Source organism: Mustela erminea, chromosome 16 (genome assembly GCF_009829155.1).
Source record: "Mustela erminea isolate mMusErm1 chromosome 16, mMusErm1.Pri, whole genome shotgun sequence".
Lineage (NCBI taxonomy): Eukaryota > Metazoa > Chordata > Mammalia > Carnivora > Mustelidae > Mustela > Mustela erminea.
In genome coordinates, this window is record NC_045629.1 from 32041363 (window position 1) to 32055854 (window position 14492).

The 14492-nt window shown below is 44.2% G+C and overlaps 1 protein-coding gene and 1 long non-coding RNA gene across 5 annotated transcripts in view; one reads left to right on the forward strand and one right to left on the reverse strand.

The window, feature by feature from the left end:
* PAG1 (phosphoprotein membrane anchor with glycosphingolipid microdomains 1) overlaps positions 1 to 14492 on the reverse strand; it is a 133625-nt gene that overhangs the window by 24228 nt on the left and 94905 nt on the right. The gene's annotated exons all lie outside the window — the stretch shown is intronic.
* On the forward strand, positions 3501 to 10444 carry LOC116575578. The gene is made up of 4 exons (XR_004279843.1): positions 3501 to 3818; positions 4461 to 4534; positions 9554 to 9595; positions 9922 to 10444. It is a non-coding gene; the product is annotated as an uncharacterized LOC116575578 (long non-coding RNA).

Below are 14492 nucleotides of genomic sequence, written 5' to 3' on the forward strand. Positions count from 1 at the left end.
CTTGTGGAAAAGAGAATCAAAGGCTCCAAAGCCTGTGATATGTTCCTGAGGACCATTGTATTTTCCTTCTATATCAGGGATGGTATTCTGAGTATCCAGAATTAATCTGTAGCAGTAGGACAATTTGGACACCATGAACAATTTGGGGCCATCTCTCATGTTTTCACGGAGTCATTTAAGCCTCTTTCTTTCAGTCCTGTTCTTACCTGATTCAATAAGATTGCATTCAACTGTGGAATATAAGTTCTTGGAAGTTTGAAAAATATTTGTCAGACCACATGGGTAAACATTCTAAGTATTCTATGAGTTACTCAACATAGGGAAAGGGAACACCATTCATTGTACCCCAGCTTACATTTATGTCGGCACCCATACGCCCTACTGGGATGAGCTGAAGGTCATCACATTCATGAAAGACTAACAGTTGCATATCATTTATTTTTGTTTTAGAATAGACGTCATTACTGCTGCACTGAAGTACACTCCCAGCTGAGAGTGTCACTTAATACAAATGTGTGATATTGTAAAATAGGCAATGGTCCGATCCTCCCATCCCAATTTTATATAATTCAGACTACTGTGAGGACTTGTCATTTTGCTCTGAGAAAGGTCACTACTTGAGGTTACAGAACTTCTGTTGGGGATTCTCTGAAAAGATCCGGAAAGCTAGTCTTAATAAGTATTTTGGACAAAATTATTTTGCTCCATCATCTCTCATCCTCTAATATCCTTTCATGTTCTTAATACGTGATTCCACCAGGAAAAAACCATGGCCTTTCACTTTAAAAGCAGGTGCCACCGTCAACCACAAGGTGGCGGTATAATCCTAGTCTCAGCCCAGCCGTCAGCCCCTTCAAGGAAAGACTGCTGTTCGCGCCTTGTGCTAGGTGTTTCATCTTCATTAGCCCAGACTATCAGCCACCTAAATCGATTCCAACAGGAAAGAAAACAACAACAACAACAACAACAACAACAACAAATCCAGATGAAATTAGTGACAGGGGACGACCAAATAACAGCTACTTGGTTTTCTGACTCTCTTAACAGGCAGGTGCTCTGATCACAGCAGACCGTGTAAGTAACAGTTTGGTGGAGTCGGGATGGCCAGTGAGATCAGCGATAGAACAGACACTTTGATTCCTCTGAAGCAGGCGAGGCTGGTAATGATAGTCATTATTACCATTTTATAGCTGTCCTAGTCAACTCATAATTAAGCATGATAGAAACCACCTCCGCTCATGACCCCTCACTGATAGACAAAATGAGGGAAGTCAGGACACAACCCCATGGGAATTCCTCCTTCCCGGTCATGACCAGGTGTGGGAACCATGAGATAAAATGACACATTATGAGTCACAGATTAGCCAGACAAATTTAACAATAGCTGAGGAGCCAATTTCTCTGCTGGGCTCCTGTCCTGTCAGGTGTATGGGCAGATGCCCAGGCTAAGGCTAAATTAACCCCTTGATACGATTCTCGAGTCCCCTGAAAGAGTTTCAAGCGCATGTATTTAAACTCAGGTAGATTTCTGTTCTGATTAGAGAGACTGTGATCTAGGCAAGCTGCTGTGCTCCAGATGCGCGTGAGCCAGGTCTGCGGTGAGCACGGGGAGCCAAACCAGTGTTGGTCATCCATCTTGCTAAGGCACAAAGGTTCTCTGCCAAATAAGATCGTCACAAAGATGTCCCTATTTCTCTTTTTTCCTGAGTTGGGAAAAATATATCCAAAGAGCAGAAGGTGGTGAAGGACCCCACGGTAAGAGTTTTCTTGTTGATAGTTTCTCGAACTGTAAATTTTAAAGCACCACCATGGAGCAATGACTTGACATTTCTTCCTCTGCAGCTCAAGAGAAGCACAGCACCTGTGCACGTAACACAAAGGAAGCTGGAAATCCTGAAGGTCACAAACTGACCCTGTTATCAAGGGTTGCTGCTGAAGGCAGAACAAGCCAGGCATTCATTCTCAGAGCAAGTTATAAATCCTGAAGGCCATCTGTCAGTGTAACCTGATTATTTTCGTAGTACCAAATGTATTGATCCACACAGGAAACGTGAAAGCTGATCCTTTCCAGGGGAGGGGGTCTGTGAGGCTCTCGCTTGTCTTCAAAACGTTAAACTCACGTGACAGAAGTAATATAGTTTATTGCTTATGAAAGCCCCATCACCATTTTTGGTTTTTTGTCTTTAGTAAAGCCAAGGGGTAAGAGGCTGATGGGTAAGGAGTAACTTCTAAGGTAGCTTTTGCTCATATCCTGACCTGAAGACCAATTCTTAAGGTTCATGTAATTTTTAAAGATATATATATATATATATATATATATATATATTTATTCAGAGCAGGCGAGTGGGGAAGAGGGAGAAGAGTCCAGCAGACTCCACACTGAGTGCAAGGCCCAACGAGGGGCTCTATCACACAGCCCAAGACCATGACCTGAGCTGTAATCAACAGATGCTCAATGGACTGAGCCACCCAGGCCCCCTCATTTTTTATTTTTAATGGTAAATCTCAAGAGAGAGGGGGAGAGGGGAAGAGGGAGCTACTAATAGATTCTTGGAGACCAGGTGAGGTACATAGTAAAAGGGCTTCATCTTGTGTGAGTCTAAACGGGAAGTGTGCACCTGGGCTTTACGGTCTATCTCCTATGCCCTTGCTCTTCTGCACTAAATTCAAAGCTCCCTGGGATCGGGCAGGATGTGTCCACCTCATTTCCCTGCTCTCCTTAGCATCAACATAAACTGGAAAATAGAAACCAATCAAGAATTTTATTTTACTGAATGCTTATTTCTTTAGGAAAGATGAGGAGTAAAATTCCCAAGCAAACTCTAAAAATGAAGTTTAATGATTTATAAGGAAGAGAAGAAGAATAGAGATGCGCACATCAAGCAAATAATTAAAAAATAAGCCAAGTACGTCTTAAGGCTAAACCTTAACACAAACCAAACCTTAAACACCACCACCTGGCTTCTCTGCACTATCGCCGAAGCAGCTGAACGTCTCTCGGGAAAAGGCACAGCAGGGGACACGTCAGTGCCTGTGCACATGGATCCTCGTGGCCTCTCAGCACTGGTGGCCCCACTACGCCCCTGAGCTCGGCGTTCCTCTGACCCCTTCTCAGCAAGGGCCTTTCATGCCTTCCTCTGTCTTCCCTCCCTCAAAAGGCATTGGGGCTTCCATGTCTCAAGGGAAAGAGGAGCCTTAACTATTCTTGGCTCGCCTCACATTTTTTCATCTGATGAAAGCCTAACCATGCTTCAGATCTCAGCTGAAGTGTCACTTCCTTGGAGCCACTTTCCGGACGCTGCAATTCAGCCCCCACTCTACACACACACGCGCAGGCACATGCCAGTTTAGGTCTGTTTTGTAAAAGCTTATAAAGCTTTTTGCTTCATTGGCATTACTCAAAACTGAAATGATGAAGCTCTTCGCTGTCTCCTCCATTGGCCAAAGGTCAAAAGTGGGCGCTGAGAACAGACCTATCTGGTTCACAATAACCCTAGTGAGCGGCACACAGTAGGCCCTTAATAAATAATCGGAATGAATTAACAGTCGAATGAACTAAAAGAGCAGAGGAGAAAAAGAGGAGGTGAATGTTGACCAGGCCTTCAGAGATGGGAAGGGTGAGAAGAAGCTGCTCTTTCCCAGTCTTTTCAGATGGTGTTGAAATTCCGCAGGGACTCAAGGAATTCCAAAAGTCTGCTTGTCGGCCTCCCTGATAGATGTCCATGGTACTGCCTGCCTCCCTCCTGTGATCATCTTGCTCTACCCAGGCCCTGAAGAGCCCTCAAAGGCTTGAAATCAAAAAGACTGAAAAAGCCCAAGTGAGTGTGTGCTCACTCTTCAGTGAGTACACGGGACTGGACTAACATGCGGGAGAGTGACTGGTCCAGTCACTCTCCCGCATGTTACATTTCTTCCTCCTTATGGTGTTCTGGTGGAGGCAAGGAGACTGAGACTCGGAGGTTAAGTACCGTGCCAAGGGTCACACAGCTCAAGGTTTCCTGACTCGGAGTCCCCGGCTCTTTCCACTGTAGCGTGACCCCCAGCGGCGTGTCCTCAGGGGGCGGGCAGTGGCCAGCCCCACGCTGTTCACCATCCCCAGCCGTCTGCCTGTTTGGGATGTGGGAGCCTTGCCCTTCTTCCTGGCCCTTTTAACTTCCCTCTATCGTGACTTGCTCTTAGCACCAGAGGTTAGAATGCTCAGCCTCTTCTGGCTTGCTCCCTGCTCATTCCCAGCCATGCGTCAGCACGTTCTCTCCTTCCAGGGGACCTAGAGAACCCCGTGAGGGCTTGGTGTTTACCCAAGGGTCAGCTTCCTGAGACCAGGTCTTGACAGCCCCACTTTCTTAAGCACTGTTTGCCCTGTTTTTATTTGGCTTCTCAGGTAGAGTGATCCAGCCAGTTTCTTTTCCATAATAGTAAAAGGTGTGACCAATAACAACTTAACGTTTCTTTGCTGGCAGGTTCCGAAATTTACTGCTTGACCTAAATGCCTCTCAAATCCTCCATTCATGGCTGATGGTATCTAAATGATCAGGTATGTTTTAACAGCTGGCCGGACTGGGGGTGGACAGCTAATTACAAATGCTCCAGTATCCTTCACATGCCAATTAACTTCTACCAAGCCCTCCCCCGAAAGGCGCTATCTCATCGAGACTGCACATCAAAGGGCGCTTCTTCTGGGAAAGGTCACCTCTCAGGATGGGAGAGGCAGAATCGAAGGCGATGGCAGTCTGAGTGGCGTGCCCGAGGAATCCCACTGGAGCACTGGTTTCACCGAGAGCTGGGGCAGAGTTCGGGCAAGCAGTCTGGCATCCCTGCCACACCTCCCAATGTGGTTCTACACCCTCACGCGAGGGCGGTGGGCGTCAGAGTTCGTGTTCCCCCGGGTGCCGGCGAGAACGTGGCTCCGCTTGGCCTCCAGGACCTGGTATGCCACGGCCATCTTCGTTCTCTTCTTGACTGTTTTTAAAACACTATAAATTATTTATGTCATAGAATCAGCAGACAAAATCCTTTTTATTGACTCCAAAAAAACACAATCAAAATCTTCAAAAAATATCCCTACGAGTTACTTGCTGCTGTTACTGGGAAACCCTCGGGGCTGGGACTAGTTAGAGTAGAATAAGTCCGAACTTGTATTTGAAAGCACAGGTTCTCCGGGTTCATCCTCAGGGCCTTCTGCCAGGAACGGGGTACTCAAGGGCTCTAGAAGGTTCCCAAGTGCCTTGCAGAGAAGTGGTAGGGCAAGGGTTTCTGCAGAGCATAACTTCTCACAGTGGGGGCCTGGACCAGAAGCCTCATCGTCTTCCGGGAACTCATTAAAAATGTAGAAATCCAGGCTTGCCTGAGGCCTGTGAATCAGTCAGGGTGGGGCCCACAATCTCTCTCTCTTTTTTAAGATTTTATTTTAGAGAGAGAGAATGCAAGTGGGGGAGGGAGAGGGACAAGCAGCCTCTGCACGAGCACAGAGCCCATGTGGGGCTTCATCTCATGACCCTGAGATCTTGATCCAAGCCAAAATCAAGAGTCAAATGCTCAATGACTGCTCTAGAACAGACTTTGATACATCTACAGATCATCTGGGGATCTTGTTATGGTGCAGATTCTGAATTCTGTGTTTCTCACTGGTTCCCAGGTGAGGTCTAGGCTGCTGGCCTGAGGACAGCATTTGGAGTAATACTAGGATACATGATCTCCTTCCTTCCAAATGGGGCTGAAGGGTCATCCAGATCCCTGGGGCAGCTTGGTCTTCATTTCATTCAAGATTATGTGAAGACGAGGCCAGAGCCCTGTGTCACAGGACTTTCTTGATTCCCATAGAAGTACTCCAGGGAAAGGCAGCTCTGTACCAATCCAGAGACCCATGAAATGCCAGTGAGCAGATGTCACTGTGTTCTTTAACATAACATGTTCAACCAAGTCCAAACTTCTTGCGCCTCAGTTTCTCCTGAAAAATGAAGTCATTTATAAGGTTTCTTTCCAGCTCTGAGACTCTGTCATTTTATGAAAGTAGCCAGAAATCCTTGGGTCTAAAATAAAAACTCAGGGCTTTCCACCCAATGGGAAATGTAGACCCAGCAAGAACACGAAATTCTCAGTGTTGATCAATAGTTTCAACTCCCCAGAAAGCACAGTCTTAGTAATTCCCAGGAAAACCTGACAAGGCCGCAGTAGTTACAGGAACATCAGGAAGAAAAATCACAGGCAGCCTTTTCAGTCAGTGCCCGAGCCAGGAACCAGTCCCAATGGCCTCTGCCGTCATCAACTCCACTGCCAGCGAGCCCACTGCTGAACACTGGCGGCACGGCTGACTTACAAGTCTGTTTTTTTCATCAACATCTAGCTGGCATATTTACCCATTTATAATTCATATTTATAACAGCCTTTAAGTAAAACGCAAAGACAAAACAAAAAATATGCAGATGGGCACACACCTGTCACAGAGAGAGAAAATGCTGCTGCTGGAAGCTTCTGAGGCTTTTTAAAGGCATATGCTCAAACCTAGGAAGATCTTACAGAGAAAGCAAGTCTGGAAGGGATCTATCTAATTTCTAACCTCAGTATTTGATAAGCCTGAAGAGGTTCTAAATGTAATAAAACATTCTGGAGGAGTTCTCTGTTTCTATTATTAAAGACAGTCAGCTCTTTGGGCTGGTTTCATTAGTTTCTAGGCTAATATCTCTGATATTTCTTACTCTTTAACACAAAGGCACAAAGTGTATTCTACTCTTTGACACTCTGTAATTCATCAAAAAAAAAAAAAATTGTTCAATACCTACTATGTCCCCAGCACGGTTTCATCTTCTTGAAAATGAGATGACACAGGTCTGAGGCAATTTAATTGCAAAATTCAGTATGCAGAAGGAGAAAAATGTCTCGAATCAAGTTCCTAATACAGAGCTATATTTTGATCAAAGATTGTAAAAAGCCCATTGTTGAGTTCCAGGCACGTGAAATCAGAAAGAAACAAAAAGCCGCAAGCCTTTTCACTTCTACCATGTTGCATCAGTCACAGTAACTGCAGCTTGATTCCATTCAGCTTGGTGGAAGAGGCACCGTGGCATTGACACAGCCACAGTGCCCTTGGACTGATGTTGTTTCAGGCTGGGAACTGTCCTCAATGTGTCTGGTGGATTCCACTGAGCCTCTGCATGGGCACAGGGTAGGAAGAACCACTTCCCCTGCATGCACTCAGTCACAGTCAGGGTCAGCCAGCGTCCAGGGACAGGTCAGAGTGCAAGGACCAGGGAAGGTACCTATAGAGCTCCATCACCTCCTAACTAAGTGGGAGAAAACTGCTTTCACCTTGTGGTTAAAGGTGGTTAAAGGTTAAAGGCTTAGAAAACCAAATATTCGTGTTAGCATTGGCATGCGTGTTCAAAGTTGTACGAAGGCATACACGGAACAGACCAAGTCACCTGGTAAGGGACAGGGAGGCAAAGGTGAAGGGTGAGAGGGTTGAGGCCGGAATGCGGGCACCGTGCGTGTGAGGTAGGCGGAGGGAAGAGATTCCTGTCATTTTTACCCTGCTTTACCACTTTACCTATAGCTGGCCTTCATTTGTGGTTACTTTGTGAATTTAAGAAAGATCTTTTCCTCTCTTCTTTTGCACAATTTAGGGAAGATAAAACCACACTGATGGGGTAGGGAAGTAGGTGTAACAGAGTGGTGACACCTTGGAGAGAGGTTCTTACACAACTCGATCCGGCACGACCAGACGGAACTCGACAACCAGAATAGTCACCTCCTTCAGGGAGGTCCGTGTTCACCACAGAGCCATTCACATGCCAGGGAGCAGAAGACTCTGGACCAGACAGGAAAGACAGATGGTGCGAACTCTAGGTTCTGAGGAAAGACATAGCAGGACACAACAGGATCATACTTCTGAGCAAAAGAATGTTTCCTCAATTTAAAGGAGGAGTAGTTTGTGGCCTGCTCAGTCACCAGTCCTGATGTAGTCAAGTGCCTCAGTTCAATGGCGGCCAGTCCCCTCTGTCCATCGGCCTCATCAGCTGCCTGTGCCTTCCTTCCCAGGCACAGGAGAGCACCAGCCATTGCACCTGTGTCCCTGAGGACCCCCCCACATCCCGCTTCACAACACCTGGAGCACTTGTTAGGTAGGCTGCTGATGCCCAGGCCTGAGCCTCAGATACTCTGATATGAGAGAACCGGAGTGGGGCCCAAGAATGCATCTCTCACATGTCCTAAGTGATTCTGAAGTGACTAGTTCACTGAAGCCCACCAGCTCCAACTCTTTTAGGAGCCCAGTGGGAATCCCAGTGAGGTGGGAGTTACTCGACAAGCTTTTTAAGAGTTCTGGAATCCTCAGAATAGACAGAGCATTTGGCCAGGGGAGTCACTGTGGGAAGAATTAGGGAAGGATGAGAGGAAACGTCTTTGTAAACACGGTTTGCATGTGCTGTATTGTTTCTGTTGGTTCACCCCGTGAAAGGAAAAATCTAATCCCGTATTCAGTCCCCATGTGCAAGAGGTAGTGAGACTCCGGGGGAACCCATCGGGGGATCTCCGCAGGGCAGCTCCTCTCCTTACAGTGTCACACAGCTAATGTGATTATGAGACCTAATGAACTGAAACTAATGCAATTTTGAAAATCTTCATAGCTAATGAAAATCACATCTTCTCCCTCCAGATTTCCCATTTTCTCTGTTTGTAAGCCCTGAATAAAATGGAAGTTATGGGTTGAGGCTATATTTATGGAAAGTCTTAATATAATTTGGAGAGTTCTGTATTTTGAGTGTCACAGTGGCTCCAGGTTGAAGGGTCACATTTGGAACGTAGATTCAGTGCCACAGTGCTACGGAATGGTGGAAGAGACCTAGGATATAGATTCAGGACACTGACATTTTAGAGACAGGCCTTTTTCCCCTGCTGCCTTCAAAGCACTCCGTATGTCAAACAGTTAGTGTTGTCACTCTGTCCCAATTTCCATTTTCCCTGGAAAGTGGAGAACAAGAAAAGTCTTTCGATTGCACACTAAAAGCTATTAGCGGGGTGTAGCTTTGACATCCCCCCACCCTTCACTTCTCTATGCTACGTTTTCACCCATTTGCGGGGGAAGGAATGTTTCAAAGGCATTAAATTGAGAGGTAGGGGAGAGGCCTATGGTGGCAAGCTTCACAGGCTGGGACAGACACGTCTTAGAGACGTGCTGGGGGTAAGCTTGGGAGAAAGGGGTCAGCCACATCTCCTGAGGGTCCGAGGGACCCAATTTTAACTGTATTAAGAAAAGAAACACAGATATTTAAGGAGTATAAGGTAAAGCTATTTACAACTTAAAAAGTGGAACATGGGAACTCAAATTTTGCACACGGAGTCAAGAATTTGAGTTCACTCTTCTCTGCCATTGACACTGAGAGGTTCTGCCTGTGCTAACAGCACACACTGTAACAGGTGACTGGAGCCTCCTAGAGGTGTGCAGTGCCACTGCAGAGCTGTGCTGGCAGCTCCGTAAACGCATCCCGTGGGGGAGGTAACAGTGGGATTTGATCCTGAGAGGGGCCATACTTAATTATTTCTCATACCTCTATTACAGGAAGACTTCAAGGAAAAATATACTTACATAAGGAACAAGAAGGTATGTTTTGAGACAGAAAAGAAAACTCATAAAAAAAAATCAAAATAGTGAATGACATCTCGTTATTGCCATTGGGAAAAGAAATTAGTATTTATCATTTTAATTCATTGGATTAAATGGTCTAAGCCAAGTGGCTTCATTCCAGTTCTTTTTGTAAGCAATTATTTATAATGGTTATGAGATTCCTCAGTACTAATGGTAAAACAATACATTATTAGTCCTGAAATTTAGGAGAAGGATTCAATCTTTTTTACGTTACTTTGCTTAGACCTTTCTTCAAAGTCTTTGAAATTTCATTTCATTTTATTTCATTGGTGTATTATCAGGAACAAGCAAGTTTTAGGGACAGCTGGTCTGCTAGAAGTTACCTGCGTACGCGGTTTCATCATCCTGACAACATATTTAAGAACCATCGGAGACATTCTACGACATTCACTCATCTGTCATAAGTCTGATTCTGGAATGGAAGGATCCAGGGTCCATCCGAGTCACCAAGGTGTATGATTTCAATAGAGTCCCCAAACTATTAATACTCTCCCCAAGACTGTGTCGGATCACTCAAATTCCAATCTCTCATATTTCCTAACAGAGTTGTGTCCGATGCCTTTTCCCCGACTGGATATGGCTTTCGGATGGACTGAAGGATGGACTGCTACCCCGGCTGACTGGAATATTAATATCCTCCATATCATAGCTGATGGGGTCCTACTGCCGTGAGCGAGGGCTCCACTAGGTAGCAGCTAAGCCTATGGACTAATGTCTTAATGAGGCGGCTGTTATAAAATCATAATATAGGAAACTGTCAGGATTTGTTTATCTGCATTTTTTGGTAAAACTATTAATGACACTGTTCTGTTCTGTAGTACATAAAGCTTTGTGTGTCTGTGTGATAAACTCAGAGATTTTAGTGCCTGGAAAAAGGCTTTTTATCCTGCTACATTAGTTTGCCTTTTCTTAATAACAACTCAACTGTATGTACGAAAATCATATTTCCCTTTTCTCTTCCCCTCTCATATAGCTGGCTGGAAACTCAAAGATGTAATTATCCTCAATTATGGCAATTACCTTAGTCTAGCTCTTTCTTTCCTCTCTCGACACCAACTGCAACTGCAAGTTTTTTATTTCAAACATTCTGAAGAGCCTTATATATGAATGTCTTTATTATAACAACCTCAATATTTCTTAGAAGCAAATCTTAATTTCTAAATATTGCACACATGAAGTTTTAAATTTAATTATCATGAACTGCTTATAGATTTTTCAAGTTTTCAATGTCTAGAATAGGTTTTATAAGAAGAGACTTTTTTTTTTTTTAAGCAAAGGATAAAAGGAAGGAAAGAGGAAGGAAGGGAGAGAGGAGGTTAGGAGGGAAAAGGATGTTCCCACGAAGTCTGTCTCCTGGATCCTAAGTTCTGACCTTTACTTTAAGGAAATAATGAAAGAAGTATCCAGATGATATACAAGATACAAAGACTAAGATAGCTGAAATCAAACCAACTTTATCCTAAAGGTTAAACAGAATTAGTAAGTTCCTCTGAATTAGATTAGGGTTTTCAGCCCTGGCTATAGATTAGAGTCACTTGGGAAACTTTTTATGGTGTATGAACTGCCCAAACCTAACCCTAGAAGTGGGCATCAGTAGGGAATGGGCCTGGACACTGACATTTGTGAGTGTGTCTCCAGAGCATCTGAATGCATAGTTAGGACCGAGAATCACTTCGCGGGATTATTCATTCCTGTTTCTAAATGCTACTTCGTCTCATTTCTGATGGTACTGAAACCTGCATAGTCAGCATGTGACCACGTGAAAAAAAAAAAAAGCTCATTGTTCCTCTTCCCACACAAGTCCACACTGGTGACCACATCAACCAAGTGTTTTGCACACATATATCCTCAGAGCTTGGGCCCAAAGAGAGCATGCGTAGAGTCTATTCCGGAAGGTGGTATCTGAGCTTGCAACATAAAGACCCAGACCCAGAAGACATTGGCACTGAGGCACGTTCTCTCTCTGCTGTGTTGTCTACATATGTTTCTCTGCATTCCTCAAAACACTAATCTAGAAGTCGTAGGGCTAAACATAGTTGATTGGCTAAATAAAAAATAATTAAAATGATTAGTTTTAACTCTAATAATTAAAATCATTCTATTTTTAAAGTATATTCAAATATAAACAACAAGAAATAACAACAACAACAAAAATCTCCTGATTGTCTATTGATTCTCACATAGCCCTGGTTTTCGGTAGCTTGTCAAGGCTGAGCACAAGGACATTCATTATCTCCCACTTGCAAAGTGACCCACAATTCTTACAGGTAGAGAGTGTCCTGGAAATGAACACAATAGGACGGCGATACTCTGCATTACACTTTAGGCTACTTTAGCTTTTCTCTTGAGCATCGTTGCTTAAATGCAACGTTGCTTAAAAGCATCGTTGCACAAGGCATTTTGTTCACCTCAGACAAACAGTTACTGCAAGGCTGCTGTGGCCTTTTCCTTCCAGCTCTGGGTCGTCACCCTGGGCCCTCTATCCTAAGTCTTTGTCTGATGGAATGTTCATCCTTCAAGTCCTAGCCACTTCCTCTTTGTTTTTTTCTATCCGGTTCAAGCACCATGTTCTCAGGAAGACTTCCAACACCCTCCTTGCCCATCCCCACCTCAGCCTTTATCCCATTATCCTTTCTTCCTTTCCAGGCGTCCCAGCTGAAAGCATCTTCTGTGTTAGACTTTGTGTTTACGCTTGCAGGATCCTCTTCAGTGTTTAAGCCCCATGAGGATCCTCTGTCCTCACAGCTCTAACTCCAGCACCTACAAGAGCAGCAGGGGCTCCGTAAACCCCGACAGGGCGTGTGGCTGCATATGTGTGCAGGCTGACCAAGACTGTGCTGAGGACAGTCGTGTCCCCTTGAAGGGTGAAACTACTGGTGTAATAGATAATAAATGAGAGTGTGTCCAGTGGCAATTTTAACCTTTAGTTCCCCAGGCAATATGCACGTGCTGGGATTTTAATGAGACCCACGGGGCCAGCTGCGTTTGCAGAGAAGGCGATTTGCACCCTGTGCCTTGCTGGCTCTACCCTTCTGCCGGAGGGCTTCTCTGTGCGCACATCTTGCAGTCTTGGCTGTTTCTTTCACTTCCCAGCAGAAAGCAGCTAGACATTAACGGTTGAAACAGCACTCCCAATCTTCTGTTCAGGTTTCTTTAGACCACTTTATGGGGGTGGGGCGGTAAACACCATGCTTCTTTGGCATGGGATCCTCTTCAAGGAGAAGTTTTTGCATCTCTTGTTATTGGCCTTTCCCATCCAGGTCTGGCTTGGGACAGGAGTTACACTGAAAAAGCATCCACTTCATGTTGGGGGATTTATTATGGCCTGGGATCTTTTGTCAGTAATCTTACCCTTCCATTATTACCACATGATACTAATAGACGTGGCCAGGAAGTCAGCTGTAGTATCTTCAGGACAAATCCTACTGACATATGGAATCGACAGTTGGACACTACCTCTATTCTGAGGCGCTTCTGTTGGGTCTAGATTAGCACTTTAAGCCATATTGATAACACACTCTGCCAGCCTTCCAAATATGTGCTATGTTTGCATGTCAGCTTCATTCAGAATCTTCAGTATTTCAGTTTCCCATTCAGTACAGAAAAGTATATTTGATATCACTAGCAAAATAAGCTATGTTTGTAGCCTGTGAAACATGCAGTTTAGTGCCCTTGCCCAGAAAAGGCACTTGATAAATATTAGTTCCTCCTTCTGCTTTCCTTGCTATTTTAACAAAAATGTATTTTATTCAAAAATATACTTAAGGAATCTGCATCTTTTAAAAACTCCAAGTATATAAAGTATTTAAATGTACAGTTGGTATCTGATTCTCTTTTTAGTTAAATAGAGCTATACTGAATGCACAAGGTGAACTGCAATTGTTATCAACATCAGAACCGGCTGCTTCGGATGCAGGATGGTTGATCACACTACAAAATTCGAAGAGACGGTAGAGCTTGCCTTAACCAAATCTAATATACACAAATTTGCATTTGTAAGATAGTGGTATTATGAAATGATATGAATGTTTCACAAAAAAATACTATTTTAAACGATGACCAATTCAAATTTGTTTAAAATATAATTCAATTTCAAATAGACTTTTATGGAAACATATAGGAGCCTAGTAATGGAGACAGTAGGCCATAAACAGTCACAAAGCCAGCTCGGAACTAACCATTGTTCCTCAGCAATGCTCATCCAAAGACGGTTCGAACTATAGGGTTGGGGCTGATGGGAAACTCTGTAGTGAGTGAGTCAGGATGATTACACCTGAACCCAGTGATTAATCTTAATGTCACGAAAAGAGGTGTAATCAGACACTGGGTTTTGCGGTGCAAGACAAGGCACTAACTAGGAAGTCTTCTTGCCAAAATATGAATCTGAACTGATTAAGCCTCTAGATGCAACCATCAGGCCTCTATTCATCTTTTTTTTTTTTTTTTTTTCCACTTCTGTCACTGAAACGATCCAATAACAATCAAGGATTTTGTCTGCCCAGGTCAGTTAACTCACACTCATGAGACGGTGAGGTCTGTGATTAAGTTTCTATGTGTCTGTCTTTGTAAAAAAGGAAGAACCCATTTCATGTGGGCACCTCATAGAACTATTCATAATGACTGTCATCAGTGTGTCAACTGAAGTGCCACGGGCTCATGTGAATGGAAATGAAAATGACAAACCGTGGTGCCAACCGCACGCTGAGAGGACATTCCCAGAGCCTCACTCCTCTCCCCAGTTGTGTGATACTGTGATTCTTCTCTGAGGTTCAGTCTTAGGCCCTTTTCCTTACTTTGATCTTACTCTCTTCCTGGCATCTTATGTACCCAAAGTCCTATGATGTCAGTCTGC